The sequence below is a fragment of the Phyllobates terribilis genome, unplaced genomic scaffold, assembly GCF_046119375.1.
Source record: "Phyllobates terribilis strain yellow unplaced genomic scaffold, ASM4611937v1 Scaffold_2__4_contigs__length_985480577, whole genome shotgun sequence".
In the NCBI taxonomy this organism is placed as follows: Eukaryota; Metazoa; Chordata; class Amphibia; order Anura; family Dendrobatidae; genus Phyllobates; species Phyllobates terribilis.
Genome location: NW_027362762.1, coordinates 335,643,822 through 335,665,138, shown reverse-complemented (window position 1 = coordinate 335,665,138; position 21,317 = coordinate 335,643,822). Strand labels below are relative to the sequence as shown.

The 21,317-nt window shown below is 43.7% G+C and overlaps 1 protein-coding gene across 1 annotated transcript in view; it reads right to left on the bottom strand.

Annotated features, from left to right (window-relative positions):
- GABRB3 (gamma-aminobutyric acid type A receptor subunit beta3) overlaps window positions 1–21,317 on the bottom strand; it is a 279,637-nt gene that overhangs the window by 77,967 nt on the left and 180,353 nt on the right. The gene's annotated exons all lie outside the window — the stretch shown is intronic.

The following is a 21,317-nucleotide window of genomic DNA, read 5'->3' as shown; positions in this document are numbered from 1 at the left end:
TCAGTGGTGGGGGAGGGGTTACACAGAGCAGGAGGAGTACAGAGCATGAGGCTACTAGTCCTCTAGTGATAATCTCCTGCTGATAAAACATAAAACACTGATTTTATTGAAACTGCAGCAACCACCCCAGTAAAGGACACAACTGCATTCAGGGTCTCTGTCTCTCTCAGGGTCTCTGCTTTTCTCTCTTTACATAGCAAAAACCTACTGAGTGATTGCCTTTAAATTCAATTGTGTCTTAAAGCTTGAAAAAAGATGAGGGTTGTGGAGGCGCTGCTTCTAAATAAACTTAAATGAATCACAACAAATTATAAGATTTTTTAAAGGGGTTTACTGCAAATCATTTTTTTTATTTCAAACATACAGCATACAGCAATTAATGGTGGTTTAATAATAATAATAATAACAATAATAATTATAATAATAATAATAATTTTACCAGCTTGCAATCATTGAAAAAAAACACCAACTCAGCATTAAGCCACATTCACATATCTGGATGTCAGATGTGTGAATATGATATTATACATCTATGTTACATATGCTTGACTATTATAAGTCACAGATGTCACTGTGCAGTAAAAATTTCTTTGAAACTTGTATAGATTTTATTTTACACTTTAGTAGTAATTTTTTTTTCAAAAATTTGTAAAGAAAAAAATGTGTTTGTGACACAATTTTCCGAGACCTGTACCTTTTTTCTGTTGATGGAGTGATGAGAGGTCTTGTTTTTTGCCACCCTAACTGTAGTTTTTACTGATACCTTTTTGGGCTGGATCAGCATTATTGCATTTTCCTTTGTTTTAAGAAGTGCAATGGCTGAAAAAGACAAATCTGCCTTTTCGATTTTTTTTTGTTTTTGGTGTTCATCGTATGTTTTAAATAGTTTTATATTTTGATAGACTTGACTTTTATGGACATAGAAATACCAATTATTAATATTTTTTTATTTCTTTATTTTAAGACTGGGAAAAGGGAGTTGATTTAACTTTTTTTTTAAATTCTTTATTACTTTTTAACCCCTTCACCACCTTGGGATTTTCCGTTTTTGAGTTTTAATTTTTTGCTCCCCTTCTTCCCAGAGCCATAACTTTTTTATTTTTCCTTCAATATGGCCATGTGAGGGCTTGATTTTTTGCGGTACGAGTTGTAATTTTGAACAACATCACTGATTTTACCATATCGTGTACTGAAAAACAGAAAAACAATTCCAAGTGCGGTGAAATTACAAACAAAGTGCAATTTCACAATTGTTTTTTGTTTTGATTTTTTACCATTTTCACTAAATGCTAAAACTGACCTGCCGTTATGATACTCTAGGTCATTAAGAGTTTGTAGATACCAAACATGTATAGGTTCTTTTTTATTTAAGTGGTGAAATAAAAAACCAAAGTTTGAAAAAAAAAAAATGGCGCCATTTTCCGAGACCCATAGCGTCTCTATTTTTCAGGATCTGGGGCAGGTTGCGGGCTTATTTTTTGTGCGCCAAGCTGATGTTTTTATTGATACCATTTTGGGGTAGATACGATGTTTTGATCGCCCGTTATTGCATTTTATTGCAATCTTGCATCTGATCGCTTGTGCTACGCATAACAAGGCTCCAGCCCTGCTATGTGTAGCAAAAATGCTCATCTGCTACGGGGCAAAGGGGCGGCACTCATAGCAGTTCGGCAATGACCTCAGGGGTCTCCTGCAGACCCCAGGTTGTCATGCCAACCCATCGGCACCCCGCGATCATGTGACTGGGGCGCCGATGGGCGGAGCTAGTGACGTGCTTCCAACGTGAACATGTTAAATGCTGCTGTCAGAGTTGGCAGCGGCATTTCCCATGTTAACAGCCGAGGGCGGATTGCAATTTCACCCGCGGCTGTTAGGGGCACATGTCAACTGTCATGTCCCCGGAAAGGTGCGGGCTCATCGCCGTACCCCGCATCAAACAGGGGGAGGTGACCTATGACGTACCTATACAGTAGGTCATAGGTCGTAAAGGGCTTAAAGCATTTTTTATTTACTTTTTATCTTATTTTTTTAGTTTCCTTAGGGGTATTTAACCCGTGACCATTTGATGGCTTACACTATATACTACACTGCTCAAAAAAATAAAGGGAACACAAACAAAAGAATATAACTCCAAGTAAATCAAACTTCTGTGAAATCAAACTGTCCACTTAGGAAGCAACACTGATTGACAATCAATTTCACATGCTGTTGTGCAAATGGAATAGACAATAGATGGAAATTATTGACAATTATCAAGACACACACAATAAAGGAGTGGTTCTGCAGGTGGGGACAACAGACCACATCTCGGTACCAATGCTTTCTGGCTGATGTTTTGGTCACTTTTGAATGTTGGTTGTGCTTTCACACTCGTGGTAGCATGAGACGGACTCTACAATCCACAGAAGTTGCTCAGGTAATGCAGCTCATCCAGGATGGCACATCAATGCGAGCTGTAGCAAGAAGGTCTGCTGCGTCTGTCAGCGTAGTGTCCAGAGGCTGGGGCGCTACCAGGAGACAGACCAGTACACCAGGAGACGTGGAGGGGGCCGTAGAAGGGCAACAACCCAGCAGCAGGACCGCTACCTCCACCTTTGTGCAAGGAGGAACAGGAGGAGCACTGCCAGAGCCCTGCAAAATGACCTCCAGCAGGCCACAAATGTGCATGTGTCTGCACAAACAGTTAGAAACCGACTCCATGAGGGTGGTATGAGGGCCCGACGTCCACAGATGGTGGTTGTGCTCACAGCCCAACACCGTGTAGGACGCTTGGCATTTGACACAGAACACCAGGATTGGCAAAGTCGCCACTGCGCCCTGTGCTCTTCACAGATGAAAGCAGGTTCATACTGAGCACATGTGACAGACGTGACAGAGTCTGGAGACACCATGGAGAGCGATCTGCTGCCTGCAACATCCTTTAGCATAACCGGTTTAGCAGTGGGTCAATAATGGTGTGGGTGGCATTTCTTTGGAGGGCCGCACAGCCCTCCATGTGCTTGCCAGAGGTAGCCTGACTGCCATTAGATACCGAGATGAGATCCTCAGACCCCTTGTGAGACCATATGCTGGTGCAGTTGGCCCTGGGTTCCTCCTAATGCAGGACAATGCCAGACCTCATGTGGCTGGAGTGTGTCAGCAGTTCCTGCAAGATGAGGGTATTGAAGCTATGGACTGGCCCGCCCGTTCCCCAGACCTGAATCCGATTGAGCACATCTGGGACATCATGTCTCGCTCCATCCCCCAACGTCACATTGCACACAGACTGTCCAGGAGTTGGCGGATGCTTTAGTCCAGGACAGGGAGGAGATCCCACAGGGACCATCCGCAACCTTATCAGGAGCATGCCCAGGCATTGTAGGGAGGTCATACAGGCACGTGGAGGCCACACACCATACTGAGCCTCATTTTGACTTGTTTTAAGGACATTACATCAAAGTTGGATCAGCCTGTAGTGTGTTTTTCCACTTTAATTTGGGGGTGACTCCAAATCCAGGACTCCAATGGTTAATAAATTTGATTTCCATTGATGATTTTTGTGTGATTTTGTTGTCAGCACATTCAACTTTGTACAGAACAAAGTATTCAATGAGAATATTTCATTCATTCAGATCTAGGATGTGTTATTTGAGTGTTCCCTTTATTTTATTGCAGTGTATATAAATCATGGTCTACTTTGAAGTTCAGCCTATGGCTGAGCTTCAGAAAAAAAACCACATGGCAGCATTGAGGCTTTAAGCAGGTCACAAGTATCATGGAAACCCATTGGTTCTTCTCAAATAAGCGTGCGTATAAGCAATCATGCTATTTAAATGTCACTGTCAGCGACTGAAAGTGGCATTTTAATAGTGAAATTGCTCCAATTGCTGCTGTTATGGGCTGATGTCAGCTATGTATTACAGCCGGCCTGCCCTGTATGGAGTAAGCACAACTCCTGAGCCTGCTTCATTCATAAGCACCCAGGCCGTGATGTACATGTACAGCATGGAGCGAATAGGGGTTTAAAATGAAAAACCATATTGTATGTTTTCTGTTGCCAGACCAGTTTATAATCTTGTACTGACAAATTTTGATGGACCAATTGACAGTGTTATTTCTGGGTTGTTAACAGGTGCTGAATACTGCAAAATCCTTGCTTTAAAAATACCAGGTACCCTGTGAGACAGGCAAAAAAACACTATGGAAAAAAGAGCCTAAGTGAATTGTATGTTTGTCATTAAAATCTTAAAGGATATTTTCATATTTTCCATCGTATGCAGATGGACTTAATGCTTAGGGGCATTTTGCATTCCATTATTTCTGCATTAGAGTCTATAGCACCTATTCATGTAACTTAAATACCAGAACATTATTAGATACTGATGCTAGCTTAGTGTGTTTTCTTGTTACCTAGTGAGTGTATCACTTCAAAATAAAAATATGGATCAGTATATTTAGACATAAGATTTTGCCACATTAATGGTGCAATTAAATGGCTCTGTTAGGTCTTTATTGGGGTTCACCATCTGAGTTTTTGGGGATTCTAAGACCCAGTCATAGTGCTTGGGTGGAAAGCACTATTTTAATATGAACCTACCAGTACTAATTACAAGCCCGGACAGTGTACTGGTACTCTTGTCAATTGAGTGGAGCTGGGTTACAGTACCAGGTAGAGCAAATTTGTAAGAGTGCCATTATTGATACCACTGCATGAAGAACACAAGTAGTGCCCAACAGACAGTATTTACTTACAATAAGGTCTGTAGGGCCATAGAGACATTTTACAGGAAAAACAGATTTGCATACAGTGTTATTTTTCCAAAAATGCCACAATCTGCGATGCAGGTTCCTAAAACAGCCTCCAATAAAGATTAAGGTTTGTACTGTATTCATTTTATTTCTAGGTAAGTTTAGTCCAGGAACATAAATTTCTGCCACATTTTTATTTCTATCAATTAGCACAACCACCAATCTGTTTAAACTTGAAAAATTAGTAGTGGTAATGGCCAATTTATAGTATTTCCATCTCTCAGTCACTACTCTTCAAGTGGATAAAGACCTAACACCGACTTAGGAGAATGTGGACGAGGCAAACTCAGTGGTGTTTATGGAGAATGGTCGGTCGATTCTTTTGGGCAGTAACACCTTTGAGGTATGTTTGCTACAAAATACTAAGTAAATGTACTAATCAAGGGCTCCGCTTTGCCAACATCTCCTTGCTCCTCAGCTTTAGAAACCGGCCTTGCATCCTGAGACTCATTAGAATAGTAAAATCTCTTTTATTCTCATTTATTTGGTAGCATGTAGAAAGAATCAGTGACTTTTAAATGTGTCATGAAAAAACTTGTCAACTACAGACAGCTCAGGAGTAGAGATGAGCGTTGTTCTACTCGAACTGTTCGCCAATCTCAAATTCGAGCTGTTTTGGGCGGTGTTCGAGCCGGTCGGCGAACACGAACAATTTGAGAAAAATTCGGCTGTTCGAGGTTATGTTCGATAACTGTTCGTGCACCAAAATCATAACTGGATTTTTTCTCAGTAATGATGAAAATTAATGTTAATACGCAGTTTGAGTGTACAGCGGGGCGGGGGGAGGGGCAGGGGATGGATCTCTGCAGGAACAATGAAGATCTCCATTTTTTTTTCTCTTTCCCGCATTTGCAGTGGGGAGGTGCAATCTGTCAGCCTATCAGCAGCGCACACACGGAGCGAAGTGCTTTTTTTCACACAAGCAAGGGCATGTGTGATTGGCAGTGTATGTCACATGTCCTTGCCCTATAAGACCAAGCCATTTTCCCCGTCGCCACCATTTTCTCACTGCTGCAGCTGCGTGTTAGACGGCACCGCTGTTGCTGTGTGCGCTATACCTTGTTAATTTCAAGCCAATTTTCGCACAAATATACAGATAGCTTGGGAGTAGGGAATAGTTGTGATTGCAGTCCTTTTAAGGACTAGGTTACAGCATTTCCTACGACTTTTATCAGGCAGGTCTGTGCTCTTAAATAGATAGATTGTGGGAGTAAAGACTAAATGTAATTGGAGTCCTTTTCAGGACTAGGTTACATCAGTTCCTATCAGTTTTTGCCAGGCAGGTCTGTGCCAGTGCTGTGCAAGTTTTTTTCACAGCATTTGGCTGAATCTAGCAAAGCTAATCCTTTTTAGCCTATTGCAGAGTGTGTTAGTCAGTGGAGTAGCCTATCTGTGTTGCAAGATATACCACCTGTGTATAGAATACCAATTTTTTTACTGCACCTAGTGAAGTAAAATCTTTTGGGCATAGCATCATTCTATTAGTCCATCTATACTGACCTCCATCAGGTTGCAAACTGAATATAATTTTTTTCTGCATCTAGCTCTGAAAAAATATTTGGGCTTCTAGCAGTGTGTGGGACTTGGTCTATTAGTCCATCTATACTGACCTCCATCAGGTTGCAAATTAAAAATAATTTTTTTCTTCATTTAGCTCTGAAAAAATATTTGGGCTTCTAGCAGTGTGTGGGACTTGTTCTATTAGTCCTTCTATACTGACCTCCAGCAGGTTGCAAATTGAATATAATTTTTTTCTGCATCTAGCTCTGAAAAAATATTTGGGCTTCTAGCGGTGTGTGGGACTTGGTCTATTAGTCCATCTATACTGACCTCCATCAGGTTGCAAATTAAAAATAATTTTTTTCTGCATCTAGCTCTGAAAAAATATTTGGGCTTCTAGCAGTGTGTGGGACTTGGTCTATTAGTCCATCTATACTGACCTCCATCAGGTTGCAAATTAAAAATAATTTTTTTCTTCATTTATCTCTGAAAAAATATTTGGGCTTCTAGCAGCGTGTGGGACTTGTTCTATTAGTCCATCTATACTGACCTCCATCAGGTTGCAAATTAAAAATAATTTTTTTCTGCATCTAGCTCTGAAAAAATATTTGGGCTTCTAGCAGTGTGTGGGACTTGGTCTATTAGTCCATCTATACTGACCTCCATCAGGTTGCAAATTAAAAATAATTTTTTTCTTCATTTAGCTCTGAAAAAATATTTGGCCTTCTAGCAGTGTGTGGGACTTGTTCTATTAGTCCTTCTATACTGACGTCCAGCAGGTTGCAAATTGAATATAATTTTTTTCTGCATCTAGCTCTGAAAAAATATTTGGGCTTCTAGCGGTGTGTGGGACTTGGTCTATTAGTCCATCTATACTGACCTCCATCAGGTTGCAAATTAAAAATAATTTTTTTCTGCATCTAGCTCTGAAAAAATATTTGGGCTTCTAGCAGTGTGTGGGACTTGGTCTATTAGTCCATCTATACTGACCTCCATCAGGTTGCAAATTAAAAATAATTTTTTTCTTCATTTAGCTCTGAAAAAATATTTGGGCTTCTAGCAGTGTGTGGGACTTGTTCTATTAGTCCTTCTATACTGACGTCCAGCAGGTTGCAAATTGAATATAATTTTTTTCTGCATCTAGCTCTGAAAAAATATTTGGGCTTCTAGCGGTGTGTGGGACTTGGTCTATTAGTCCATCTATACTGACCTCCATCAGGTTGCAAATTAAAAATAATTTTTTTCTGCATCTAGCTCTGAAAAAATATTTGGGCTTCTAGCAGTGTGTGGGACTTGGTCTATTAGTCCATCTATACTGAGCTCCATCAGGTTGCAAATTAAAAATAATTTTTTTCTGCATCTAGCTCTGAAAAAATATTTGGGCTTCTAGCAGTGTGTGGGACTTGGTCTATTAGTCCATCTATACTGACCTCCATCAGGTTGCAAATTGAATAAAAAAATTTTCTGCATCTAGCTCTGAAAAAATATTTGGGCTTCTAGCGGTGTGTGGGACTTGGTCTATTAGTCCATCTATACTGACCTCCATCAGGTTGCAAATTAAAAATAATTTTTTTCTTCATTTAGCTCTGAAAAAATATTTGGGCTTCTAGCAGTGTGTGGGACTTGTTCTATTAGTCCTTCTATACTGACCTCCAGCAGGTTGCAAATTGAATATAATTTTTTTCTGCATCTAGCTCTGAAAAAATATTTGGGCTTCTAGCGGTGTGTGGGACTTGGTCTATTAGTCCATCTATACTGACCTCCATCAGGTTGCAAATTAAAAATAATTTTTTTCTGCATCTAGCTCTGAAAAAATATTTGGGCTTCTAGCAGTGTGTGGGACTTGGTCTATTAGTCCATCTATACTGACCTCCATCAGGTTGCAAATTAAAAATAATTTTTTTCTTCATTTATCTCTGAAAAAATATTTGGGCTTCTAGCAGCGTGTGGGACATGTTCTATTAGTCCATCTATACTGACCTCCATCAGGTTGCAAATTAAAAATAATTTTTTTCTGCATCTAGCTCTGAAAAAATATTTGGGCTTCTAGCAGTGTGTGGGACTTGGTCTATTAGTCCATCTATACTGACCTCCATCAGGTTGCAAATTAAAAATAATTTTTTTCTTCATTTAGCTCTGAAAAAATATTTGGCCTTCTAGCAGTGTGTGGGACTTGTTCTATTAGTCCTTCTATACTGACGTCCAGCAGGTTGCAAATTGAATATAATTTTTTTCTGCATCTAGCTCTGAAAAAATATTTGGGCTTCTAGCGGTGTGTGGGACTTGGTCTATTAGTCCATCTATACTGACCTCCATCAGGTTGCAAATTAAAAATAATTTTTTTCTGCATCTAGCTCTGAAAAAATATTTGGGCTTCTAGCAGTGTGTGGGACTTGGTCTATTAGTCCATCTATACTGACCTCCATCAGGTTGCAAATTAAAAATAATTTTTTTCTTCATTTAGCTCTGAAAAAATATTTGGGCTTCTAGCAGTGTGTGGGACTTGTTCTATTAGTCCTTCTATACTGACGTCCAGCAGGTTGCAAATTGAATATAATTTTTTTCTGCATCTAGCTCTGAAAAAATATTTGGGCTTCTAGCGGTGTGTGGGACTTGGTCTATTAGTCCATCTATACTGACCTCCATCAGGTTGCAAATTAAAAATAATTTTTTTCTGCATCTAGCTCTGAAAAAATATTTGGGCTTCTAGCAGTGTGTGGGACTTGGTCTATTAGTCCATCTATACTGACCTCCATCAGGTTGCAAATTAAAAATAATTTTTTTCTGCATCTAGCTCTGAAAAAATATTTGGGCTTCTAGCAGTGTGTGGGACTTGGTCTATTAGTCCATCTATACTGACCTCCATCAGGTTGCAAATTGAATAAAAAAATTTTCTGCATCTAGCTCTGAAAAAATATTTGGGCTTCTAGCGGTGTGTGGGACTTGGTCTATTAGTCCATCTATACTGACCTCCATCAGGTTGCAAATTAAAAATAATTTTTTTCTGCCAATAGTTTTGGCCTAATACCACAGTTTGGCCACTCAGCTCTGCTCGGTTACCATCCATTGTTTTTTTGTGCAAACAACTCCAGAGTTGTGAATTAGTTAACCACCAAAATGAGTGGAAAAAGGCCTGCTGCTGGTGGAAAGGGGAATAGGCGTGTTGGGAAGGGGAAAAAAGGTTGTGTCCGTGGGGTAGGTGCAGAAGAAAGACCATCTTCCAGCCAAACTAAAATGTCTACTTCTTTTAGCGGACAATGTGATAAGATCCCTTTCTTACGGCCACGCCAATCGCTACAAATTCCAGATGAGGCACAAAAACAGCAGGTGCTTCAACGGATATCAAGTGCTCCTTTAAGTGGGCTCTCCTCCACATCAACTTCAACATCACAAATACTCCAGTCCTCAAAGGTGTCACCCAAATCGCACTTGCTTCCTCACAGCTCCCAAATCTCCAGCTGCCCGTCTGAGTATGAGGTAGAACAGATGGTTGAGTCTGCAGAGCTGTTTACTCATACTATAGCCTGGGAATCAGAGGTCGACTCCAGCGCTTCTGTGAATCCAGACGAGGAAATGATCTGCACTGATGCCCAGAATCTTTATGAGTCGGATCCAGGACCAGACGCAGAAGGTTCTGACCATAATGTAGACCCTCATTCCCAAACTGTAACTCCTGTTGGTGGAGACAATGAGGAAGACGATGATAAGACTCAAATACCTGATTGGAGCGACAACTTTAGTTTTTTGTCAGGGCAGGAACAGGTTGGCTCTGAGGACGACGGGTGTGATAACGCACAGGGTGATGATGATGAGGTCGGAGATCCCACTTACTGTCAACCCACAGTCAGCCAAGAGATGAGGTCAGCAGAGGAGGTGGAGGAAGATGCTAGTGACGACGAGGTCAGGTTGCGCCTTCCTGGACAGAGACGTAGTACTGGAAGCACGTCAACAACTGCATCCTCAAACACAACTCTGCCTCTCACCACAAGTCGTGGTGGCTCTTCAGGTCGCATGGGTGCTAAGCCTTGCATAGCCTGGGCATTTTTTCAGATCGATAAAGATGACCCAACTCGTGTTATCTGTAACATTTGTCAGCAAAAGCTAAGTAGAGGCCAAAAAATACATAGTTTGAGTACTTCATGCATGAACCGGCACATGGACATGAAGCATAAGTTGCAGTGGGAAGCTCAGTGTGCTACAATGCGGTCTAGCCGGCCGGGCCAACCACCGTCTGCCATATCTTGTGCATCCGCGGCCTCTTCATCCTCTGTGACTGGGGGGACAGCAGTCACACCTGTTTTGGGGCGCAGACCTGCCACCTCTTTACCCGCAACAGCCAGCGTGATTGGCAGGTCATCATTTTCTTTGGAGGTGGTAACACCAGCTGGTCTTGAGCGCTGTCCGACATCGATAGCACCACCTTTGGATCAAGGCAACCTAACATGTCCGCCTGCATCTTCCTCACAGACCGGCAGTTTGCCGGGGACACCCTTATCAACCCCGTCTAAGCACAATAGCCAGCCCTCGGTCCCTCAGATGTGGACAAGGAAAAGACCATTTCCTCCTAGCCATGAGAAAGCTAAGAGGTTGAATTTCACCATCTGCAAGCTCTTGGCTACAGAAATGCTGCCTTTCCGCCTGGTGGACACAGAGGATTTTCGAGACCTTATGTCCGTCGCAGTGCCCCAGTACCAGATGCCCAGTCGGCACTACTTCTCAAAGAAAGGTGTGCCTGCGCTCCACCAGCATGTCGCACACAACATCACCGCTTCTTTGAGAAACTCTGTGTGTGACAGGGTGCATTTCACCACAGACACTTGGACGAGTAGGCATGGACAGGGGCGTTACATGTCGCTGACTGGGCACTGGGTAACTATGGTGACAGCAGGACAAGGGGCTGCTGTCCAAGTCTTGCCGTCCCCACGAGTTGTGCGTCAATCCTCTTTATGTCATTTTTCCTCCACTGCTTCTGCCTCCTCAACCTCCTCTCGGTCTTCCACCTGCACCCAAAGCCTGTCTGGTCATGCCACAAGCTTTCTAACTGCGCAGAAGGGATCCTGCACACCTCCTTACTATGCTGGCAGTAGGGCTCAACGTCATCAGGCGGTTTTTACATTGAAATGTCTGGGAAATGTGAGTCACACAGCTGAGGAGTTGTGGTCAGCTCTGGAGAACCAATTTCATGAATGGTTGTCTCCACTGGACCTGAAACCAGGGAAGGCCGTGTGCGACAATGCTGCAAACCTGGGTGCGGCCCTTCGCCGGGGCAATGTCACACACGTGCCTTGTATGGCTCACGTGTTGAACCTGGTTGTCCAGCAATTTTTAGCCCACTATCCCAGACTAGATGGCCTTCTGCAGAGGGCACGGTCGCTGTGTGCTCACTTCCGCCGTTCGCATCCCGCAGCTCAGCGACTTACATCTCTACAGAAGTCGTTGGGCCTGCCACTTCACCGGCTAAAATGCGATGTGCCTACCCGGTGGAATTCAACTCTGCACATGTTGCAGCGACTGTGGCAGCACCGACAAGCCCTGGTGCAATACGTTCTGACGTATAGCCTGGGCCAACGAGATTCAGAGGTGGGGCAAATCACGCTGGAGGAGTGGTCTCAGATCAGGGACCTATGCACCCTTCTGCACAGTTTTGAAATGGCGACGAAGATGTTTAGTGCTGACGATGCCATTATCAGCATGACTATTCCGGTGATTTACATGCTGGAGCACATGTTAAACAGAATTCGGAGTCAGGTGGTGGCACAAGAGGAGGTGGAGGAAGTAGAGGAGGAGGAGTTGTATGCGGAAGGGCTAACATCTGCAAGGTCCAGACGGTCGGCAGCACCAGGGCGGCAGGCATGTGAGGGTGGGGGAGATGATTTTACCAGGGCGCATGGTAGCAGCCAAACTAGTGAGGAAGGTGCAGGAGCCCAGGAAGAAGTGGAGGACGAACTGATGGAAGACTCATCAGATGAGGGAGACCTTGATCACATTTCTGTTGTGCGAGGTTGGGGGGAGAGGACAGAGGAAGGAAGCATGATTGTTACCTCGCCACCAACACAACAGGGACTTGGTGCTCCTGGATGCGCAACACACATGAGTGCCTTCTTGCTGCACTACCTGCAACATGACCCTCGAATTGTGAGAATTAGAAATAATCCTGACTACTGGGTTGCCACACTGTTAGATCCCCGGTACAAAAGTAAATTTGCAGAAATTATTCCTGCCATAGAAAGGGATGCACGCATGCAGGAGTATCAGCAGAGACTGTTGCAGAATCTTACATGTGCTTTTCCACAAAATACCAGTGGTGCACGTAGTGAATCTCACAGTTCCAACTTGCCAACCGTGGTCTGTATGGAATTGTTCAATAAAGGGCCCAAAATTAAGATAACATAGATGGGAGAGGTCTCTATGAATAGGAATTCCTAAGTATTTGATACCCTGTGAGGGCCAGGCAAAGGGAAAGTTGGACTGGATGGAATCCTATATGGATTTAGGGAGGGAGACATCGAGGGCCTCAGACTTCGCTGCATTGATTTTAAAATTTTACCATGTAACAAAGTGATCTATTTCAGGCATAACAGCAGGGATGGATATATGTGATTGAGTGATATATACTAGGACATCATCAGCAAATAGAGAGCACTTGTACTCAGTGCCTCCCACCTCAATCCACCTAATATTGGGGTTATGGCGAATTGATGAGAGCAGGTGCTCCGTCACTAGGATGTATAAGAGAGGGGACAGAGGACATCCCTGCCTTGTCCCATTGGTGATTGTGAAAGGTGATGAAAATGTTCTGACGCACCCCCTGGGCCTTGGGACACCCGGAGCCGGACCCTTTTTGGTGGATGCTGGTGGTTGTAGTCTTCGTGGCGGCGATCCGGTTCCGTGGCTCAGGGCGGTCAAACCAGTGGCGGAACTATTTATGTGGTTTTGATGTTTAAATGTCTGACTACGCCACCCGTGGATTGCGGTCAGAGTGAACCGCCGCTACAGGGCAGACCGCTAAGGCTGGTGTTGTGGGTGCAGCAGAGCGTAGCATAACTCCCCACGGGAGGAGTATAGCCTCAGGGCAGTGTATGCGGAGGATGGGGGTGATGGTGCAGGGCAGCAGCAGTAACGACACGGAGTCAGTGATGCAGTTCAGGGCCTTTACTCACAGTTCTTATTATCCAGACCACGTCTGCAGGTAACGGCTGCCCACGTCGTACTGTGCTCACCAGGTGAGGGGCTCAGACAACTCCCAGATAACTTTGGAGCGCTTCACAGGACCCCCTTTGTGTGTCCTTTGTCTGGCCTTTCTTACCAACACTTCTGTCCGGCTGCCTCGGGCCTCCTCTTGGTAAACTTGGCGCCAGTTTCCCTGACCCTATGTGGTGCCTTCCTAGCGGGTGGAGCAAGGGGCTGCGCCACATAAAATGTCAGAGCCTCCGGTTTCTAGCTGAGGGTCGTTTCCTGCCTCCACTAGTTCGGGGACCGGTCTCCCCCTTTGGCCTGACCCCTCCACGCAGGTGGATTCGGGCGTGCGGTGGCGACTCGCCCGTCCGCACCCCTGGGATCCCTTCATTCCTCGTTCCTGGAGCCTTCTCCGCTCCTCTTCCTTCCTTCTCCCTCTTGCAGGCCTGGGCCTCTGTTACTAGGCCCGCCTCCGGAGCAGAGCTCATGCAGAGCCCCTGCTCCCTGCCACTTCTGCTCAGACTTCTCTGCACTGAACTAAGATGGTGCCCACCTTTTATACTCCCTTCTCAATGCACCCAGGAACTGCTTCCTCCCTGCTCCTGCACTGCAGGGTTCCCCTTCCTCAGTGTTCCCTCCCCCCACTCCAGCCAGGGACAGGGACTGTCGTGCCCATCTCAGGGGCATATTGGTCGCCCTGCCCCACGGCAATGTGGTGTAATGCATGCAGGTGTCGGGTCCTGATCCACACTCCATCCTTATCTGAGAGTGAGATATCACACCTCTGGGTGAGGTGCAATACGTCTGTAGCAACCGAGCCCTCGGTGCTACAGTTCCATTTATCTTCAGCCTAGGTGACGTATTGTGATACAGGGCCGTGATTTTGGCTATAAAAGGGTCCCCTAGACCCCTACCCCAAGCTTTTTAAGAGAATCATATATGGCGTGCCAGGAGACTCTATGGAATGCTTTCTCAGCATCCAACGAGAGTATCTACTTACAAATTTTTAACTGCATCTAGCCCAGGAAATACTTTGTGCCTAGTAGCAGTGTCTGCTAGTCAGCGGATTATCCCGGCTGTTAAGCAAGCTACACCACCTGTAGTTTGGACACTTAATTTTTTCAAAGGAAATGCTTCGGGACCACGGGATACTTAGTGAAGAGCATCAGGAGGCACCCCAAGGCATAGGGGCTGGGACTGGCACTAGGATGCCTTGCGGTGGACAGTCGAGCTCGATCCTTATAAAAGCTTTTTAACTGCAGCAGCTTTAGTGGACGCTACTGGAGCTGGAATTACGCGGCTGCTGGCATGAGACTTGCCCTCCAATAGATCCTTGTAAATGGATTTAAAGTGTATTCATTCAAATTAGAGGGACAATTTAAATTAAAAAGCTTAGAGCTGCCTCCACCACAGGGGGGCTCTCTCGACCCACCAGCGGACAGGCACCAGTATTGGGAGAGGGGGGCTGGCCGTCAGGGTTCACCGCGGCTCTGGCACAAACCCGGCGACACGGAGGTGGCACGGGCAGGAGCGGACTGGCCGTCTCGGCTTCTCACTTTTTGGATTTTAGAAGGGCATGACATGCCTATATCTGTGTCTCCCCCTCCTTTTACTCCTCCACCTCTTTTCTTTTCGCATGACTATATGTACTTGTCACTTTTCCATGTGTTAGTTGTGTCTTCTGAGCAGTTTGTCAGCTTTTGGACACCTTTGAAGGTGTTTTCTATGTGTTTCTATGTGTTTTTGTTTGCCTGCCATTGGTTTTAACGGTGTTCGAAGGTGTTCGACGAACAGTTCGACGAACAGTTCGGCGAACACACGGGTGTTCGACGAACCGAACCGAACTCGAACACTACGGGGGTGGCTCAACACTACTCAGGAGCTGTATAGGAAAGAAAGAATTGGTATAATTTCTAGAAACAGTATCACACTTGCCAATCTGCTCTGTCTCGTACTGCAACTCAACTCCACTCAATTGACAAGAGCGCCAGTGCTTCTAAAACGATGATGCCCGCTTTCCTATTCTAAAACAAATCCTTTCAATGTTATCATTCCAAGCTGAAAGGGAGGACTAATGCCAATATGGGCATTATGATGGCTACATGATGAAAGACAGTGAATGACCTATGTATTTCTTGTAAGTTTAGTGAAATCCTCTGTCATACGCGCATGAAGGATTTTCTGAAAAATTAATTCAGCACAATAGCCAAACTATAAGCACCTTAGTAGCATAAACACTGAAGGTATTGATAAATAGCAGAAAATTGATACTGTAGGTTAAAGGGTTATTCACACACACACAAAAAAAGAACCAAGTTATCCCATATGGATAGTATAGAGAATAACTTACTGATCACTGGGGGTCCACCTACTGGAACCCCAAGGACAGGGCTCTGCAGCCCCACCTTGAATAAAGCGGTGATGCGCATGAACAGCCTCTACTCCACTCATGGTCTACAAGAGTGCTGGACAATGTTCTGTGCTGTATTTGGCTTTCTCAGCAGTCTCATTGACAATGAATAAACTATTCCTCTACCTCATTCAGCGCTGGTCTGCAGAGCATTATTCTTGTGGCTCCGATGCCACATTTTTGGGATCACAGTCGGACCTCCAGCTATCAGTAAGTTATCACCTATACCAATGATAGAGGATTTACTAGTTTGTTTGGGAATAACCCTCTAAAAACAGTATTACTAATATACTACTCAATATCTATCTTCATAGACAAGACATGAGCTATGATAACTAAGAGCTACAATTTTCATGCTGCATTTTTCTCCTTGTTTTCCGCAGGTGTCCACATCAGAATACACAATACTAATATACTATGTTTATTGCAATTTGTGTTTTTCTTTTTTAGATGCTTTTCCATTATTTTTACCTTATTTTTTGTTGTGTATTTGACAGACAGTGCTTTTATAATGTTTTTTTTTAGTGCAGAAATGCACAAAGTAATTACAATTTAATACATAAAATTTTATGGAGAGCTTGAAAAAAAACACACAGTTCCACACAATGTTTAGCCCCTTCATAGCTGGGCGATTTTCCCTTTTTTTTGTTTTGTTTTTCCTCCTCTTCTACTAAGAGCTATAACTTTTATCATTTTCCATCCACATAGCTGTATGGGAGCTTTGTGTTTTTGCGGGACAAATTGTACTTTTGAAAGACACCATTTATTTTATCATGTGATGCACTGGAAAGCACAAAACAAATTCCAAGTGTATTGAAATTACAAAAAAAGTGCAATTCAACAATTGTTTTTTGGGTTTTATATTTACCAGGTTCACTATATGGTAAAGCTGTTCTGACAATAGGATTCTCCTGGTCAGTATGATTACACAGCTACCAAACATGTATAGGTTTTTTTTTTTTATTAAAGTGGTGAAATATTTTTTCTAAAGAGAAGCATATAGAAAAACACCATACATAGTCCATGCTGCGCTTGAAGGAAAAAGACGGTAATCATAAAATACATAAAAATAGTGAAAATATGCTACAAAAATTCATGACGATCTGTGGCATTACTTATGCCATAAATCTTACTCCAGTCAGACAATGGAGTAAGATTTCTAATGAAGCGCATCAAGGCACACACCACTAGTCAGATGCATGGGAAATATTAAGAGGAGTGTGCCACTTAATGAATCAGGAGAGTATGACTCCAACACGCCCCGTCAGTAAGACCGGTGAGAAAATTGTCAGTCTTGATGAATTGGAGCTTGATGAATCGCCCCACATAGTGTGCAGGGTATTCCTGTTTCCTATTTCTATTTCTCACAATAAAGACTGAGGAATCTTAATGGATTAGAAATTATTTATAGACACAAATACTGAGCATCATAGGTGTAACAGATATGTACTGTATAGAGCACATGTACAGAATAAAATACATCGGAAAGAAAACACACACTCTTACAAAGTTCATGTTTTGATCTTCAGCTTGTATAATGAATTGACAGTTGTGTGACTTGTGAATATTTTGGAATCTTATACACTAATTTCAAGGTACCATATATACTCGAGTATAATCCGAGTTTTTCAGCACATTTTTTGTGCTGAAAAAGCCCCCCTCGGCTTACACTCAGGTTTATACTCGAGGATATACCAGAATTGGGGATGAGGGAGCCATACATACCAGGATGTGGATGAGGGGGCCATGCATACCAGGATTGGGGGATGAGGAGGCCATGCATACCAGGATTAGGGGATGAGGGGTGCCATACATACCAGGATTGGGGATGATGGGGCCATGCATACCAGGATTGGGGATGAGGGGTGCCATGCATTGCAGGATTGGGGGATGAGTGGCGCCATACATACCAGGATTGGGGATGATGGGGCCATGCATACCAGGATTGGGGATGAGGGGTGCCATGCATACCAGGATTGGGGATGAGGGGTGCCATGCATACCAGGATTGGGGGATGAGGAGGCAATGCATACCAGGATTAAGGGATGAGGGGGGCCATACATATCAGGATTTGGGATGAGAGTGCCATACATACCAGGATTGGGGATGATAGGGCCATGCATAGCCGGATTGGGGGATGAAGGGTGCCATACATATTGATCTCTATATATATCCATATAACCCTGTATTCTCTTGGCTGAGCATTCGCTGTTCCCTCTCCCTTTGAAATGGCTGCCTCAGCCAGATGAATGAAAGCAGTCAGGAGCGGAAAAGAATCTGAAGTCACTGCAGCTCCTGCCCCCTTCTTCATGAGCTAAATCAGTGTTTGTCTTATTGATGGCTGCTGCAAGTGCAAAGCTGAACAGTTGTGATGAGTTAGGCACCTGGTAGCTGCTCTGTATATAGGCAGCGTTCAAGATGACAGAGTTTTGTCTGAGAGTTTTGTCATCTCAATCACTGCTTTCACAGACCACACCAACCAGATGACAAACTCATCACAAGTGCTGTGCTCTCTGCACTGGCAGAAGTAATGGAGAAGAAAAAGCACATACCCACCTCTTTCTTCACAGCTGTCCCATTGCTGATTTCTCCTCCCACATGTCTCCTGCTGTCTACAGGCTTCCCCCAGCTTCCCAGTAGGCAGTTGAATCATTGAAGCATCCAGTAAGTGCTTTGGTTGCCCAATCGCTGCTGCCAGTGCAGTGAGCAACAGTTGTGCTGAGTTTGTCATCTGGTTGCTGCTCTCTGCACAGGGAACAACAGATGACAAAACCAATTAGGCCATGCTCACACATTCAGTATTTGGTCAGTATTTTACCTCAGTATTTGTAAGCCAAAACCAGGAGAGGGTGATAAATACAGAAGTGGTGACGTGTTTCTATTATACTTTTCCTCTGATTATTCCACTCCTCGTTTTTGCTTACAAATACTGAGGTAAAATACTGACAAAACACTAAGGCTGTGTGCCCACTATGCGTTTTTCAAGCGTTTTTGCCGCAGAATTTCCACAGCGAAAACGCTTAAAAACACTTGGTAATACGGCCCCATGGTCCCCAATGATAATCCGCATGTGCTGTGCACATGCTGCGGAAATTTCCGCTGCGGATTATCATTGCGGAAAAATACGCAGCATGTCCATTAATTTTGCGGACACGCAGCGTAATTGCCGCCATTGACTTGCATTGGACCGCATGACATCCGCATCACTACATCTGTACAAGCGAATATCACACGGTTCAATGTGCGGATGGTACCTGGGTCTGGAGGAGAGGAGACTCGCATCCAGACCTGGGTACCATAGAAACTGTAAAAAATAAAGATTATACTCACCTTCCGATGTCCTCCCGGTGTTTTCTCCGCTGCATCTGGTCTGCTGTATGGGTCGCGTTGTTGTGAAGGACCTGCCATGACGTCATTGAGTCATGTGACCGGTCATATGACTCAATGACGTCACCGCAGGTCCTTCACTCCACCGCAGAGCCGCCCAAGACACCGGACGCAGCAGAGAAAACACCGGGAGGACATCAGAAGGTGAGTATAATCTTTATTTTTTATTTTTTACCATTCTTATTCTTTTTTTTTTTTTAACTAACTTGGTCACACTACTATAAATCCATGCCGGTTGCATGGATTTATATAGTGTGACCAAGTTGTCAAGCACTTTTCCAAGTGATGCTAAAATGGCTTGGAAAGCGCTTGTCAACCCGCATGCGGAAATACATGTGACGAACGCTTCACTTCCGCATGTCCCTGGCAGGAAAATGCATGTACAACCCGCATGCAGAAATGCATGCAAAGACGCTTGACAAACGCTTCTACCTGGCGGAAAAAATGCATGTAAAAACAGCATGCGTTTTTCCTGCCAGGGAGAAGCGGAAAAAATATGCACCATTTCTGCATCGTGGGCACATAGCCTAAACGTGTGAACATGGCCTTGTACTGAAAGTTTTATCATCTACGGCTCTGCAGACAGCAGCAACCAGATGACAAACTCATCACACTGTTGCACAACCCCTGCTCTAGTAATTTTCTGTATTTACTGACCTTTATGTCTTAAAGTAAAGAAGGGGCTGACATTTCTTAAGGTAGAAAGAGCCACTAACAAGCAACAACTTAACCCCTTAAGCCCCGCGGGTGGTTTGCACGTTAATGACCGGGCCAATTTTTACAATTCTGACCACTGTCACTTTATGAGGTAATTACTCTCGAACGCTTCAACGGATCCCCCTGATTCTGAGATTGTTTTTTCGTGACATATTGTACTTCATGATTGTGGAAAAATTTCTTCGATATCACTTGCGTTTATTTGTGAAAAAAACGGAAATTTGGCGAAAATTTTGAAAATTTTGCAATTTTCAAAATTTGAATTTTTAAGCCCTGAAATCAGAGCGATATGTCACACAAAAGAGTTAATAAATAACATTTCCCACATGTCTACTTTACATCAGCACAATTTTGGAACCAAAATTTTTTTTTGTTAGGGAGCTATAAGGGTTAAAAGTTGACCAGCGATTTCTCATTTTTCCAACAAAATTTACAAAACCATTTTTTTAGGGACCACATCACATTTGAAGTCACTTTGAGAGGTCTTTATGACAGAAAATACCCAAAAGTGACACCATTCTAAAAACTGCACCCTTCAAGGTGCTCAAAACCACATTCAAGAACTTTATTAACCCTTCAGGTGCTTCACAGGAATTTTTTGAATGTGGAAGAAAAAAATGAACATTTAACTTTTTTCACAAAAATGTTAATTTAGACCCAATTTTTTTTATTTTCACAGGGGTAACAAGAAAAAATGGACCCCAAAATTTGTTGTGCAATTTCCCCTGGGCACGCAGATACCCAATATTTGGGGAAAAAATACTGTTTGGGCGCACGGCAGGGCTCGGAAGGGAAGGAGCGCTATTTGACTTTTTGATTGTAAAATTTGCTTGAATAATTAGCGGACGCCATGTTGTGTTTGGAGAGCCCATGTGTGCCCAAACTTTGGAGCTCCCCCACAAGTGACCCCATTTTGGAAACTAGACCCCCCAAGGCACCTTTCTAGATGCATAGTGAGCACTTGGAACCCCCAGGTGCTTCACAAATTGATTCGTAACAATGAAAAAGTGAAAAAAAAAAACACTTTTTCATTTTTATGAATCAATTTGTGAAGCACCTGAGTGTTCCAAGTGCTCACAATGCATCTAGATAGGTGCCTTGGGGGGTCTAGTTTCCAAAATGGGGTCACTTGTGGGGGAGCTCCAATGTTTGGGCACACAGCGGCTCTCCAAACGCAACATGGTGTCGCTAACAATTTGAGCCGATTTTCCGTTAAATTTGTTAGAGGACACCATGTTGCATTTAGAGAGTCCCTGTGTGCCCAAACATTGGAGCTCCCCCACAAGTGACCCCATTTTGGAAACTAGACCCCCCAAGGCACCTATCTAGATGCATAGTG